Raw genomic sequence first — 17009 nt, 5'->3', positions numbered from 1 at the left:
AGATAGATAGATAGATAGATAGATAGATAGATAGATAGAATTCATGTGACAAACACACACAAACTTTTTTCTTTATTTCTCACAAAAATGTGCCTGCACCCATTACTTCCCAAAGGACAGTCTTTATAATAAACCCAATTTAAATGCATATTTACTTTATTCCTGGATTATAACAGGTCTTTTCATGAATATTAATATGATACTCTAAAATGAATTTCTCTTGTGGCTGATAGGAATAAAAGACATTTCGTTCATCTAACTTGTGAAATATAGTATGGGAAAAGGAAAACTTGCATAAAAGACTAAACGAACAACTATGTATGTATGTATGTGGGTGTGCATTTATCAGTGTGTTATTGATTTATTTTGACTCGTTGTTTATGCATTTTTTTCTTTATCTTTAGTTATTCCAGTAATTTGTTTCTTTATTCAAGTATTGGTTTATACCTTTAAAGTGTAAAATGACTGTTGTTGACAATGAACTAAACTGATTTTACCGTTTGAAAAAATATGATATAGAAAAAATATTTACATTATGAATTAAAATCAAAAGAATGTGAAAAAAACCCTGCAAAACCGATCCTCTTTGTTTAATGTAAACGAAGTCATGTCTAAAATTTGTATTTTGTGTTATCTTTCATCTGATGCAGAACTTACCGACAGGCGTCTGAGGTAAATATATACTTTGAAAAAGTTTTTGCTATAACATGATGGCCGTGTATTCATTTCCAAAAAGAATGCGTATTTGCGACACTTTAATTGACAGACCTTTAATTAATAATGTATAATGAGGCAGGTAATAAATGCTTTTCAACCAATAGCGGTTTATACTCATCTTATACGAGTTGTCTTCCTTTTTGTTTAGTAAAATGTGCGCTTATATCCTTTACTGATAGAGTTATAATCAGTAACATTCTAATTTGTGGAATAAGAGAAAAGACTGAAGGCAAATATTTGACTTCAAATGGATTTTCGTTTGAATTATAGCTAGTTAAAAAGTTTAAATTAGAATTTTTAAAAAAGGAAATGTCGGAAGGGTATTCCTATAGAGGTTTACATGGTACTCCAGGTAGAAAAATTAATGTTGATAAGGCACGAAACAAAAGAAAAATAGTGAACACGCACATAGATAGATAGATAGATAGATAGATAGATAGATAGATAGATAGATAGATAGATAGATAGATAGATAGATATGATAGATAGATAGATAGATAGATAGATAGATAGATAGATAGATAGATAGATAGATAGATAGATAGATAGATAGAACCTTTAAAGCCAGCAGGTGCTCAATTCGCGAACCACACGTATCACTTTGAATCGCTACGTGAAATTAAGCTGAAGGTTTTATCAGACGGGTTCATCTAAATGGGATATTTACCCTCATGGATTCACATTCCCGTTTATTTCTATTCAGTCGTGCATATGAAATACACAAGTAGCTATTTTTATGTTTGAACTGGGGTCTGATTTCCTAAGCGTTAAATGTTTGCCTTAATTCCAATATACGTGCTCACACATCTATAAGTATATGACTAAATTGAAGAAGTCGAGTGTTTGTAACATGATTAGTATTTTTTTTTTTTATTTTAATTCCGAGTACTATAACAAATTCACAGTTTCAAGTGTAAAAATGATCTTATTTCCAAGAAAGCGATTTGGTTTTGTATCTAAAACATTTAGTGTGGTTCATCACAACACTGATATCGGACACACTATTCAAAATTCTTTTTAAGGCGAAATCTTTTTTCTTTTTTTTAATGTGTACCTTAAAATTGAATGTTGTTAACTGCCAATTATTATATACATAAACAGGCTTAAATATATTAGCCAATTTAAATTTAGGCTTAGTGGACTTCAAGTTTGGCAGTTCTTACTGCGACCAGAACGGCCTGCACACTAGTTTTTTAGTGTTACAGTGTAGACCTTCCATGAGCGCCTCCTCGGATATCGAAGGTGTTGAATGAAAATCGATTGATTGATAAATAAATGAATGAGGGATGACAGTAGAACATTCTTTGCCTAAATGTCAAAACATAAGCTTTCATTTATTTTACATCGTTTCTGTCAAACGGGTATAGCTTTTGCATGCTAAGTCAATTTCCGCGTGCGCTTCTGAAATTTTGCTTTCAGGCCGTGTGATACTAAACTGCATCGTGCTAAAATCTGGGCTATGGGGGGTGATGAGAGAAGAGAGAGAGAGAGAGAGAGAGAGAGAGAGAGAGAGAATCATTTTTACTGCTATAGAGACACGCGAGCTTTTGGATGTAAATCGTAATCTTAATTGCGCGTTAAAGGCTTTTAAAAATAAGTTGCTGATTTGTTGAAAATGATCATAGTCAACTTTTTTTTCGAATCTTATGACTCCACAATTGCTTTTAGAAACTCTTTAAATTTGTAGTTAAAACTAAGTAAGAACTGAAGAGTGTTTTAACCACTCTCAAAAATGTGCGCTGAAGCAACATTACGATTGTAGGTATAAATTATGCTGAGGTTATTGACATTAGAACATCTTTAGGTACATCATTCGAAGAAATGATTCATATATATTTGAATATATTACAATAAAAACATATTCGCGTGCAAACAATGAAGCTGACACACGCACATATATATGTGTGTACATGTATATATGTGTACGCATAGATATATAATATACATGCATACATGTCTGTTAATATAAATTTATAAAATACTAAGAAAGCTAAAGTGAATGGATATGATTATTTAAAAAGCTGGTATGATAGCAAAATATAAATTATTTGTTATATTTTATTTTCAAACAAAAATGTAAATTGCACTTAAATTAGCAATTTTAAACAAATGTAGCGCATATATTTTCTTTAAACGAATTGAAGTATATATATATATATATATATATATATATATATATATATATATATATATATATATATATATATATTTTTTTTACTTTGATGTTACTTAGAAAAGGCAAACAGAAAAAACACGACCAGTTAGCGAAGCACTTTACGAATAGCAGCTAAACACAAAACTAACTTATAGATCTATACGTCATTTACTTTATTTCCTTCAGGATGAACAAAGCTACAGTAGGTTTTAAACACTTCTGATCACAAACACGGTTGTTGAATTCAGTTTTCAAAAGAATTCAATACTTTATTGGCCCAATGAGATTCTTGTTTCTATTGGGCTATAAAGAGCTTAGGGTAGTGTGAATAAATTCTCCCTTAGCGCAGAATCAATCGAAGACTCCGATTACTTTCAAATTATACTATCTTAACTCAGTGATTTATATCGTTATGTATTTGCCTGTTCAAGAAAAGGCTATTTCACCATAAAAAATAAATAAAAAGCAGTTAAATAAAGATTAAAGTTATCATTACATAGTGTTAGTTTTGGTTAATTTTTAGTTGCAACAAGTGAGTTGTGCTACGCAAAATATATTAATGCATTAGTAATATTATTTTTGGAAAAACAAAGTCACTATTGAAATGTAAATATCACAATCATCGCTTCTCACAAAAACTTGATAAGAATGCTTTTAAAAAAATCTACAAAACGATAGTACAATAATATTTATGATATTAAGCTGATACTTTACAGACATTATAAAGCACAATCAATAAAGAATGAAATGGTTTGTTATAGTTATGTTTCTTAATCAGATAAACATTTTACAAAATGATGGAAAATGTATAGTGTATTAAGTTATATATATATATATATATATATATATATATATATATATATATATATATATATATATATATATATATATATATATATATATATATATATATATATAAACTAAGCTTCCATTATGGAAATGCGTTCAATATTCTGAAGAGTAATTTAAAGCGGGCGAAAAGGAAAAGCAATTTTTAAGCTGTAGTTTTGTTTTTGTAATGACCGAGATGTAAAATGGCTGTATAATTCGCTAAACCTCACAGTTGTTATTTTTTTCCAAGCGGCACAACCAATTGCCTGATTTAATAGAGAATCAGTTTTATATGTCCTGGATGTAAGGAGATATGAAATCCTGAAACTCCTAATCTTCAAATTTGCTTTCCGAACCCCTGATATATCAATTTGCAATTTCATGGTTCTTACAATCTGCTTAACGCAAGGCCATTATATTTCTGTGTGCCGTATAGTAAGCATTCGCAGAAGATTCATACACCTGAATAGGGTTTCTTTTCCATAAAGCCTGTTAAGGATTTCACAGTAAGAAACTCTTTTGCTTGTACAGTGTAAATCCTAAGCAGGCAGTTTGAGGATATTTATTTTACTGCTCACATTGAAAATGTTTAAGGGATAAAGATTTGATGTGTTATGACAAGGGATATTAAGATGCACTAAGATATAAAAGTTACCAAGACATGCAGAAATGATAAGGGCAGTTCAGTTAATCCGTTTTACCATTCAGAGAGCCCTTTGATATTCCAACACCAAATTCAGAAACTTGCAAGAAATTGCTTATATGAATTGGAGTGTTATTGCTTTCACCCTCTCCCTAATATTCTGTATGAGCAGCCTTATATTTCCAATTTTAATCCTGATTATACTTTTAGAGAAATAAATAACAGGACACACTTTAAGACTCTGAGCAGCTCTGGCTAAAGCGAGTGGGAGGGAATGTTTGCTGTACCCATCTGACGAGGTTAAAGAATGCAGGTGTATCTGACAGGAGATGCAAACAAAAGTGGGAGAGTGAGAAATCTATAAGAGAACACGACACTGTTTGTTTCGACTTCGGACAGATTTGTTGTTAAGAGTGCGGTGGCTGATAGGTTTTGGCAAACTTTAGGGCATTGTGTTAGTACACCCTAAATGTCTTGAAAAGCATTTCGACTTCTAGAACCTTCGCACAACTGGCATTACATACAGGCGTCTGCTATTGATCAAGATTTGAACCCAACTCCCTTCAAAAATAAAAATCGCACATTTACTTTTAATGTTAAAGCACGCTTTGGATCAAAATGTGCAACTTAATCATATTACATTGAGAGAATTTGGTTTAATTACAATTGGTGATCGAGTAAAGAAGTTAATGCAGTGTTGGATCTTATATTAAATCACGATGTGCTTTTTTCTGTTATGGTCATCTGTAGGCGTGGGCTCATACACACACAGGAAACAATATAAACACTTAAACAGGGACAATATAATGAAATTTAATTTTAAATAAATAGCAGACGAAACTCTTCTGTTATTCAGTGTATTCGAACTTTGTCAATTTCAGCCTGCTGTTGTAAAGAGCAAGCATTTGCCACTGTTCCCGCACCTGTCTGGAAATAATAGTGTTTATGTGCAACGTGAATTATATCAATAACACACGCCACACTGTCTTTCTTTTAAGGCATTCACAACGTTTTTCTAGTAAGAGCAAGTAATGAAATAAAGTCGCGTCTTCTAAGAATATTTCATGCGCGCGTGTGTGTACGTGCATGTGCCAGTATGTGTATGTGAGCTCACTATAATATGTTTATGCTTTTGCAATTAGACTAACTACAGTATCCGTTTAAAATAGAGTGTTTAGGCTTAACAGAGACAATTCAATGTAACAGGAGCAGACGCCTCCTTTCCAATCTTTCCCTGCTGCTTTTCACAGTGAGAGTTTACAACTTTTATTCAGAGCAAATCTGCTGAAATACTTTGCTAGGCATAACGCTTTCAGCTGAAATGATTAGGCATTGAAAGAAAAGATATTCTGGGCGGTTTGGTCAAATTATACAACGAATAGTCCTACAGGAAACGAAGCAATCACTATTTGCATTGAGGTTTCAACAGATTATCTTTGACTATGAATAGAAACACCCTGACATTATATATTATGCCGTTAGTCTCGCATTTACTATTAATCACACATTCTGCGAGATCGGAGCAGATAGTTTGTTTCTCTGACCTGCTTTGTGCAAATAGGCAATGACAAGAACCGACAAAAAAGTATATTAAATCCACAGCGTGCCTGTCGCACTGGAGTTTGATGCCTGTCAAACTATATAAAAAAGAGATTATGTTATCAGTAACAGGGAATCGACGATAGCAGTGCCTAGTTGCGCTGATGCCTTCTGCGAATGAGCCTGTTCAAATTTAATGAAGGACGATAAAATCGGTTTCTCACATACACAAACATACAAGTGCATGTTGGAGGCATACGAACGAATATAAGTGTTTACAACATGTGCCGTATAGTGTTTGTAGTGAGAAACTATAGGTGTATGCTTAATATTTCTGCCTTATAAATACTTCATTCTTTACGTGAAGATCTATATATTTCAGAAATAGCCTTGGTCGAAATTACGAGGAACGATCAAAGCCTGTCGGTTATCCGAGTTTTAGGAGATGACGGAAATCATTTGTAAGAGCTCAGCACCGATTCTCCCTGGTATCGGGCGTTCCGAGGATCTTCTGAGACACCTCCTCCCCGCCCCCAAGATTACCTTCTCTCTGCTTCTCTACGAGCGCGACTGTCATGCTGACAGAGTCGGCCTCCTGATTTCTACTTGATGTAACGGAGATAACTGTGCTGTTCTTAAACTTAATTAAGAGTTAGTTTGGACACAATTCAGCTAACCACTGTCAATGCAACTATATACTAACAAGGCAAACGTGACACGTTAGTCTTGAAATGACATTTGAAGGAGAAAGTAGATATAGGTATCATTATAACATTTTCAAAGTTTAAAAATATTTTAATAAATAAACGTGCAAAGAAGATGATAATTATTTTGATCATGTTATAATACCTACTTTTCATGTTATATATCATTACTTGTTACTCTAATAATAATAATAATAATTATTAGTTCCGGCTGAAGAAAGTATTTTTGCTATACGATTTCGTTCTTTCTTTTAAACGAATTCACTATAGAAATTAGCACCATCATTCACTAAACATCGCATGTGAAAGTATAAATTAACGAAGTACAGTAAATCATTTATTACGCGTAGATTCTTTAAGTCAGCCGGTAATGTAAATGCGTTTTAAGTGGTTATTCGTTTGATGTTCACAACTGGTTAAATTAATAATAACAGTAATCATCATCATTATCATCATCATCATCATCATCATCATCATTCCCAATTTTGATTAGTAAAACGTCAGCTGCAACGGACAACAGAGTTTATAGTGACATAATAAAAAGAAGAAAATAAAAAAGTTAAAAACAAAACTGAAAAAGAGTTTCCCTCGTCTTTTGAGACTAGAAAACTGTTTGCTTTCAGTTTGGCCTTTTATTTAGTATTTATACAGTGTATCCTTCGTCTTATTTATTTTATTGCGCCATACTACTTTTATGTTTCTTAATCTCCCTTTTTAATTTTGCATTAATCGCGTCAAGATGAAAAGATTTTGGCAAAAAAAGTCACTTTAATAGACTTTAATAAACTGAAGACAAGCGCTTGAGAGATTATCGTGCATATTCGTCATTTTAATAACATCTTAAAATTGAAAGCAACTTTCTGATTCTTTTCAAAGTTTCAAAGAATTCCATAACGAAATAAAAATATATCCAATTAAAATACATTAACGAATAAAATGCTAGAAATATATCACTAATATATTTAGAACAAATCATACACCTACATTAATTTTCGATAACGTGGAAGTAACCATAATTTATCAATAAACAAAGATTCTTTCATTTAGTTTTCTCTATCATTTACAATTCATTTCTTCTGCCGCCAGACACGCTAAATATCTGCTCTTTCACTTATGGTTTATACCTCATTAACACATTACATTGTGATCGTATCACAATTAAATGCAGGTAAACTGGTTAAGCAAACTCTTCAAACTGTAGAGAATAAACCTTAGCTGCCCACTATCGTCAATATAAAGGTGACACACATGTATGCTGCGCAAGCGTCTCCACACTTTAGCCCACAGAGCACAGGGGAATTTGGAGTGCAACAGTTTTAAACATGGAAATTGGTTGTGAACCCATCTGCAAGAGGTCGTCACATTCTAAGGTAAGGTGCTGTTTACCACGGCGAGGGAAAATGAGCCATCAATTCATTCTAATATAGCCTGGTTTCATTTTATGTATCCCATATAAATTCAGACTTATATGTTGCTTTTCTACCCAAAGTAAAAAAAAAAAAAAAAGAGAGAGAGAGAAAAGGATTTAAGTACTTATGAAAACAGGAGAAATAAAGAGAACGTTTGTAAATACCAAAGCAAAACTATATTGCTGTTGTTAGTAGATTTTACATTTTCATAGGTTGATTAGTTGCCATCATTCTTTCTGACATTCTTCTAAAATAATTCATGTGTTTTTATATGTATAACACATAATGTCTATATCAAACCTGTTTCTTTGCATATTAAAAGAAATGACAGCATATATAATAAAATTTATGTAGCCTTGCATCAAGAATCCATGGTACATTAAACTAGCCCTTATAAGGTATACAAGGTCAGTTGAAAAATATGCATTTTAATCATGCATGTTACACACACACACACATATATATATATATATATATATATATATATATGTGTGTGTGTGTGTGTATGGGTGCGTGTGTGTGTGTGTGAGGATTGAAATCTTTTGTTGTCAGCTGTTAAATGGAACGTGCACTGGTGTATTACACACACACACACACACGCACATATATATGTGCAAGCACAGTCAGAAGGATTAAAGATCTAAGAACGTTGTACGTTTTTAGTTTAGAAAGTGATTTTTTTTTCCATCTGGTTATGTTCATTTAGGGCTTGCAGAGACACTCCATTTTCAGTATAAGCATAATGTAACACAGTGGCAGATAAAAATGAGTAAGTATTCAAACACAGATGTACAGCCAGAAGGACATTCTGTTTGAGGTGGTAAATACTGAAAGTGAAAGAACAAAAGGCAATTGTTTAAAATGAGATAAATTTACAGAAGGTACAGATGGACAATCACTTTAAAAGGACTGCATGGGATGCTGGATAGTCAGACAGACAGACTGACAGACTGTCCAGCATTTCAATGAATATACACAAGACAGAAATGATCATATGTGCCTTAAATCCTTTCTGCCTCTTTTATAAAGAATGCTTAAAAAGACATAAAGCAAGCTATAAAAATGAACAATTTTATGCTAGGAAAACTAGGGATAATTTTGTTCTTTATCTTAAATGGTTATATGTTTTTGTATGTAAAATTAAAAAGCAACTATCTTCTACACAACTTGATCTCATCAAACACATAGTATGTTCTCAAAGAATTTCAAAATTACAGTTCATGTCACCTCATATATATATAAAAACATATATTTTAAAATAGGACTCTAGTTGCCTATGTGAAATTTTGTGATATTTTGTTTAATGGATATTAGTTGCTTTGTTTATCATCTTGGGTAGAAGGAAATTATGGGTTACATTTTGACTGACCTACTTTCATAAATGTAAGATGTTTATGATGAAAATAACATGTGCATCAAGTCTTTGCTGTCAGAAGAGTCATCATTAATATAATTGCAATTACTTCTTCTATGTTTTCTCCAATCAGAATTTTCTTTTTGTTTTTGCTTAAGCTTTACCTGCCTTTTTTGTTTGTCAGTATCTTAAAGTACTTCCATGTAATACAACTACACATCCTCTACTGAAAACTTCTAAGTGACAGAGTCCTTACATTACTGTTTGAAAAAGTTACAATACTAGAAAAAAAACCTGCATGTTGTCATTAAAATATCAAGTATTTTTATATTTAGCGCCAAAAATCTTGATGCAAGAATATAAAACAGCAATAATCAGACAGAACAATCCAGTAATTAATTAGCAGTCAAAGTAACATAGATGTATAATGGGAATCAGTTAGATGGCTGCTAGGGCCTGTAATGTGTTTCATATATACTCCACATTTTTCAATTGGATTTCAAATTTATCAATAACATTTTTTTTAATGTACAACCATTTAATAATCAGAAAATGAGAAAAAAAACACTTCTTCCTACCTTTGAAGGCCTGACTCATTGTTTTCATGCTGTGATCATAATGAAAAAAGTTAAAATTGTCATCAAACCCAAAATAACAATAAAGAAAATCTGAATGTTTAGTAAAGTCACTACAGAATAAGCCAAGCTGAACATATCTATTAGGAAAGTGTGTGTTAAGCAGTTTGGAATGGGACTTGTGGCAGATTTATGTGGGATGTCTTTATTTTGATTGGATTTTTTTTTTCTTTTTCTCTTTTTTAAAGGCCTGTCCAGTTCACTGGTGTCCCTTTCACCCAGCAAGGCAGCTGGGGCCTGACCCTGCGGATCTTTCCAAGAAAGCTGAAAGCTTTTCATATTCACTGCTCCCCTCCTTCTCCCCTCCTTTTAGCACCATCCCATTCAGAACTGGAGATAACTTTATTCGTCTTCTGCATCATTGTATCTGATTCAATGGAGACAAGTATGCAAGCACACTAGTGAATGGAGAAAAAGGAGTTATATCTTAATATCTTAATTTATACTTAGAAAATTGGACTTGTAAATGAGGAATGGCAGATAATAAAATAGTACAATCATTTGTTTATTGTCAGCTTACACATGTATTTGTATACATATATATGTTTGTATATAGGCTTTATATATTTATGTGGGTGTGTGTGTGTTGTTAAGGGGGTAAGGATATTGATATTTCAGATCATTTCCTTTTAAGAAAAACTAATCCATAAATTCTGTTAGCTTTGAAGAATATAATACTAAAAAAAAATCAAAATTTTTTATGTAAGTTATGGTTTGATTGTTTTACTTAGCTAAACTTAAAAAAAACACACACAATGAATATATTCCCCTTGTGACCTTTCATAGTTATAACCAGTATGTGAACCACAAGAATCATTTTGCACCATGAACTTTTTCTGTCAGAGTCTGACACAGTGAGGTGACGAGTTCATTTTCAGCACAACCAATTCTATGAAAACAAGCATGATATCTTAATCACCAGTGAATCTGCCTTGGAAAAAAATACACTACTTATTCCTCTTTAAAGTAGTAACTAAACCTTTTATGATTGTTAGAGAAAAAGTAAAATAGATGACAATATCTAAAAACAAACTCACTTTAACTTTAACATTTCCACTATGGCATTGCTATAATCTTTTTCTAAACTCTGTTTACTCAAATAGTAGAATTCATCATTTCAGTTTTTTAAAAGTTCTTGCATATTGCAATATTTTCACATTTCTAGTTGGTCATTTAAAATTCAATTCATAAAGTAAAATTATTCCCAAGTCCAAACCCATCCCCTTTCACACTTAAGTTATTGATATGGGATATCTAAAAAGAATATATTTCAAAATGACTAAATTACTTTTACTTAACTATTAAATTACCTTAACCTTATTAGTAAAAAAAAAAAAAAACACACACATTAACATTTTTGCAAGATTTCAAATAAAGAAATACAGTTCCATTATTTAGCATGCAACTTTAGTGTGTAGGATTTGCCTAATACTGTTGCCCACAGAAATACAGGTGTGCAATGAACCAGCTGTTTCTGACACTAAAAATATTTGTTAAGTGCATAATATATCATTTTATATTACCTCCACCATGAATGGACATAAGTAGATATCTCAGTCATTCTGTCTGTTTATATATATATATATATATATATATATATATATACACAAATATATATGCCTTCTCTCTCTCTCTCTCTCTCTCTCTCTCTCTCTCTATATATATATATATATATATATATATATATATATATATATATATATATATATATATATATAGACATACACACACACACTCTTTATATATATATTGACTTAATTTAAAAGTTATTAATTACTAGTAGGAATTGTTCAAAGGATGGTGCAAGTTAAAAAAGACACGAAAGCAAAGCTTTCTATAACCCTAGTAATGGATAAGAAGCCCAGAGCAAGCCTTACCCCTCATTTCTTCACCTTAGTTTGAAGGGACCACCCTGGTCTTCGCTCATCATTCTTATTCAAGCCAGGGCCTCTTGACAAGACCGCTGATCTGACTGAACTGTGTGGGCTGGTTTTGTGAGATGTACAATGAAGAGATGAGGCCCAAGCAGAATTCCAAACTACACATTGAGGAATGAAACATGCTGAAAACAAAGTTCTTCTGGTGTTTGGATATCCAGTAAACACCCAAAAATAAAATTGTATCTAAACCATCAGAGCATCAGATGGAAGGGATGGTAGTTGCAAAGTAACAGGTTAATACCAAAATATAAAAAATAATAATAATAATAATAATAATAATAATCAGATGGTTGAAATTAGAAAGATAATGTTATCTACACAAAATAAACACATATCAAGATTCCAGAAGAACTTATCATAAGAAAGGAAATTATAATAATTTACACATAGACTTCAAGCAAAGCTCTCAGGTGAACAGATTACCCCCTTGAGTTTCATACTGGCTACAGAACTCTTTACTTAATCAGAGTCCAATCACAAACTTGTTAAAAAGCAAGTTTCTGGGGATTTTCTGTCTTGATTACTTCAGAGTGTTTAGTGCAGTTTAATATTGCTTGTAGTGGTTTAGTGTTTGATCACTTTGGTTTGAAAATGATGAATGACTGAGGTTTATCACTGAAGTTCATCCACATGAGCCAGTGTACAGCATTTAGAAGCAGCTCTTAAGCTGTCACGTTCACTTGTGTCTGCAAATCAAAAATTATGTGTGCTCTGGGAACATTTTAAGCAAAGATATATTACATAATTTGAGTAAAAATCAAGGGAGAGAATGCAGATCAGTGATAACAGACGCTGTAACACAATCAAGAATGTGATTTAATAATGCTTGGAAATACAGCATTGCACTGTGAAGAGACTGCACATTCTCACAGTGTCCAGTACAGTTTTCTTTGGGTACCTGGGTTTCTTCGTATATCTGAAACACAACCATTTGTGGTTAACCGGCAACTGGCATGGCTCTGAATGAGGGGTTCCTGCCTTGCATTTCATGGCAGAAAGATAGGCTGTGGATCCCAAGGATCTTTTGATAATTGAATTGTGTCCAGAAAATTGGTGGATTGATGGAAAATATTCTGAGTGGTTTAAAGAGTACATAAAGCAATACCTTACAGCAAGTTACTGGTGTCCAAGGATCGAGTCTGCTTAGTCCAGCAGTAGCAACCTGTTTTCTAACAGAACTTCAGAAATCTCTTCTTTTACTTCCTCTGGGAAATTAAAAATCTTACTTTGGTTCATCCATCTTCCATTTTCTAAATCTACTTTTCCTTGTCAGGATCCTGAGGAAATTATAATACAAATACTGTTAAGGGCTCAATTCTTTCCTGCAAAGTTTCAATAGGCAACTGTTTTTTTTTACTCAGAATTTGAAAAAACAAAAAAATATTAACTGGTTGAAGACTATCCACCACAAAAGATCAAAATAGTGAAGAAAAACTGATTTTTGTGCTCTTCATTAATATAGAATGTGAATGAACTTAAAAATATAGTGGACCATAACTTCCTAAAAGGAAGGTTATTTAAAAAGGTTATAATATCTGATCACCTATTACAAGGAAACAAAACCAAGTGGGATCATTTTTTCCGGTATAATGAAGCAGTAAACAGAAAAGGCTGAGCCCAATTTTTTCATGACTAGGCTGAAATGTTTGTGTAGAGGCTGTTGCTACCATTCGGACGGATTTGGGAGATTTAAAAGGGAGAAGTTTATACATTAGCACTGTAGTTGCAAAACACTGTTGATATTCAAATGATTATTGTGCAAAATCTGGGATAAGCTTCAGCATGAGAGCCAGTCTAAGTGCCTACAACTATTGCTAATTCCCCTTACCATTGTAGCATGTACAAAGGCCTTAATCCCATTTCACATTTAGAGAAAGCCTGAGCTATTTTCTCTCACATAAACCAACAACACTCCCCTAGGCCACAGCTGAGAGCGTCAGAGAAAGGGGTCTGTGTGTATATACTTCAGGACTTTTGTGTTTCTTGGCCAACGCTCGGCAAAAATGTTAAGTGGTCCCAGTAGGCCCCAACTACCTTTGGAAGAAAAATACATTGCCACAGACCGTAAAAGAAGAAACCTAACACTCTCTTAAACTATGTTTTCCTAATGAAATAACAGGAAGGCTTTGTAGCACACTGATTGCATTTCAGTAGATACAGAGTTAACATAATATTTTTCTGGCCTGAATTCCTGAACTCTTGAAGTACACTAGCAGTGCTAGCAGGATGTGTCCTAGTTTTAAGCAAGTATTTAATACATTATTTATAAATTGCCTGATATCTTGTCATAGTAGCTGAAGTAATAATCTTCTGTGAGGAAATTGATATTCAGGTGATTAATTTTAATTAATAAAGTGAAAAAACGCAGAAAAACATTTAAGGTCAAAGCCATGCTACATACAAAGAAAGGCTGCTTGAACATACTTTAGAATTGACCCTCATTTTCAAAGGGGGCTCCACTAAGGCCATTTCTGTTTAATTTAGTATGCTGTAACATGCGCCACAATGGAATGCTTTCATTTCAAAGCTAATCATCAAAGAAAATAAAAAAGTAATTTCTGCTGTTGTGATCTTGTTTCTTTTCTTTTGTATTATTACATTTAAATAAAAAGATTTCTTAATAAAAATGTATGTTCACAAAAGTGAATGCATACAGGCTTTCAAGGCTATCTCTTCAAAATAATTCATTCTCCCTTCAACACTCCCATTTTCACCAGTCTCAAAGGGAACTAATGGAATAAGCATATTTTTAGAAGACAAAAAATACAAGTTTCCTTTGAAACCTAATGGATGCTACCAGCAAGACACTTCCTTGACAGTGAGAAAAAACAAAGTTATTTTACACCTGTCTCTGTAAGTCAGATGACATAAACCAATCCAGTGAAAGGAGGCGAGTTTGTCAAAAAGGGACACTTTTTGAAGGTAGCAAGTTTGTAAAGTAATGGTCAGCTACTATATATGTATCCATCTATCCATTATCCATTCCTCCATCCATTATCCATCCATCCATCCATCCATTTTCCAACCCGCTATATCCTAACTACAGGGTCACGGGGGTCTGCTGGAGCCAATCCCAGCCAGCACAGGGCGCAAGGCAGGAAACAAAGCCCAGGCAGGGCTCCAGCCCACCACAGGGCACGCATACAAACACACACCCACACACAGCACACACTAGGGACAATTTAGAATTGACAATGCACCTAACCTGCATGTCTTTGGACAGGAAACCATAGCACCCAGAGGAAACCCATGCAGGAGAGCAGCGCTACCCACTGCACCACCGTGCCGCCCACTATATATATATATATATATTTCAAATTAATGCAAGGAAACCAGAGTAAGGTGAATGGCTTAGTTCCAGGAGTTTTTCCACTACAATTGAGAATACTAAACTATGGTTTAGTTGCATACAGGACACTTACTCAAATGTAACCTTTGCAGTTTTTGTGCTGATTTTTATATATGACTTTTTAAACTAGTTGTCTCATCATTGTCCATGAAACCTGTCTCTTCCAAATTCTTTGATGATTAATACTGTATGTGGAATGGGTTAAAAGTTATAAGATCTTCTTAACACTGCTGTTAAATCAACCTGCAATAAGTCTGACACTATATTTGTTACTGGTGTAACTGTGACTTGGTGTTTTACTAAATGTGATATTTACACATGACAAAGCCAATCTAAACCACCAAATCAAATGTTGAAAATTGGAGTACTCAGTGTTGTTAGGAGTGGACATGGAACAAACAGCTTTGTTTATAGCTAACAGGACCACTCTTCCCATTTTAATGTAGTGTGTCGAGTACATGTGCTTAGGGGACATCTTCAGGATTCACAGAGGATAAAGATTAGCACCCGACCAGATAAGTGGAGAAGTAACTAATCACCTCTCCTTTATCTGTCCACAGTTCCGAGGGTAACCAGCCAGAAGATGTGTGACCCAGTTCTGCTTGTGCAGGTTGGAGATATATAAACAATGAAGCCATCAGAAGTTGAGGTTCATTCTAGGACAATCTGTTGAAGAGGAAGGGCAGAGTGGTCCTTTAGGGAATCTACTTTCTGTTTTCGCTCGATGACACTTTGGTACCAGTGAGTGCTATTTATTTTGCCTCTTTTTGGCACCAAAATTAAAAGGGGCTACCAGCTGCTAGCCCAACCCTTCCTTTATCTAACTTTGCTTTATTTGTGCACCATTACATTTTTACAATGCTAACTGAATTTCTGGTGTTCTTATTCTTTTAGATAAGGCCTAAGTGGAAACATTTTAACTTTACTGTTACTAGGCTGTTTGCATGTTCTTCTCGTGTTTGCGTGGGTTTCCTCCGGGTCCTCCGGTTTCCTCACACAGTCCAAACACATGCAGGTTAGGTGCATTGGCGATCCTAAATTGTCCCTAGTGTGTGGGTGTGTATGTGTGTGTGTTCCCTGTGGTGGGCTGGCGCCCTGCCCGGGGTTTGTTTCCTGCCTTGCGCCCTGTGTTGGCTGGGATTGGCTCCAGCAGACCCCTGTAACCTTGTAGTTAGGATATAGAGGGTTGGATAATGGATGGATGGATGTTACCGGGCTATTCTTTTAGTTAATATTTTATGAATTGAACACCCCTGGTGCATTTAATATGGCAAAACATTTAAATAAGAAGACAAGAGCGGTGCTGTGAATATAAGTAAATTGTAAAGTAGTGAATATGGACTGTGGACTTTATCAATCTTTACCTTTCTCTGTTTTCTTTTATGGTTCTTCTGTGATGGTTGTGTGTATAAAGTTCTGTGCAGCTACCTGTGATGTTTAATTGCTGAATGAAAGCAGATACCCCAACCTGCTACGAGACCCACTGTGTTGGATCCTCTAAGACGAAGTCTTAAAAATATCCAATAAAGACCAACTTAAGAACATTTATGCTAGGTGGAATGCCCTGTGGGGTTTGGGCAGACTTTAGGCCTGGAACCCCAAAAGATTTTTTTTCTCCAGTATAATTTGTATTTTTCATTTTTTCTCTCCACCATGGTCAACTGACCTTATCATTGGACTGTCAATTGGAGCCTTAAAAGAATTCTGTATTTAAGGACACTGTTTATATATCT

At 33.8% G+C, this 17009-nt stretch overlaps 1 long non-coding RNA gene across 1 annotated transcript in view; it reads right to left on the bottom strand.

Moving 5' to 3' along the window:
* The window catches only part of LOC120541420, a 35849-nt gene extending 25785 nt beyond the window's left edge, over positions 1–10064 (bottom strand). The window contains exon 1 of the long non-coding RNA XR_005636002.1: positions 9931–10064. This is a non-coding gene — a long non-coding RNA (uncharacterized LOC120541420). The remainder of the gene's footprint in view (positions 1–9930) is intronic.
* Between the last annotated feature and the right edge of the window lie 6945 nt (positions 10065–17009).

Source organism: Polypterus senegalus, chromosome 12 (assembly GCF_016835505.1).
Source record: "Polypterus senegalus isolate Bchr_013 chromosome 12, ASM1683550v1, whole genome shotgun sequence".
In the NCBI taxonomy this organism is placed as follows: domain Eukaryota; kingdom Metazoa; phylum Chordata; class Cladistia; order Polypteriformes; family Polypteridae; genus Polypterus; species Polypterus senegalus.
Note: the sequence above shows the minus strand (reverse complement) of the source record. Positions and strands in the feature narration are given on the sequence as shown.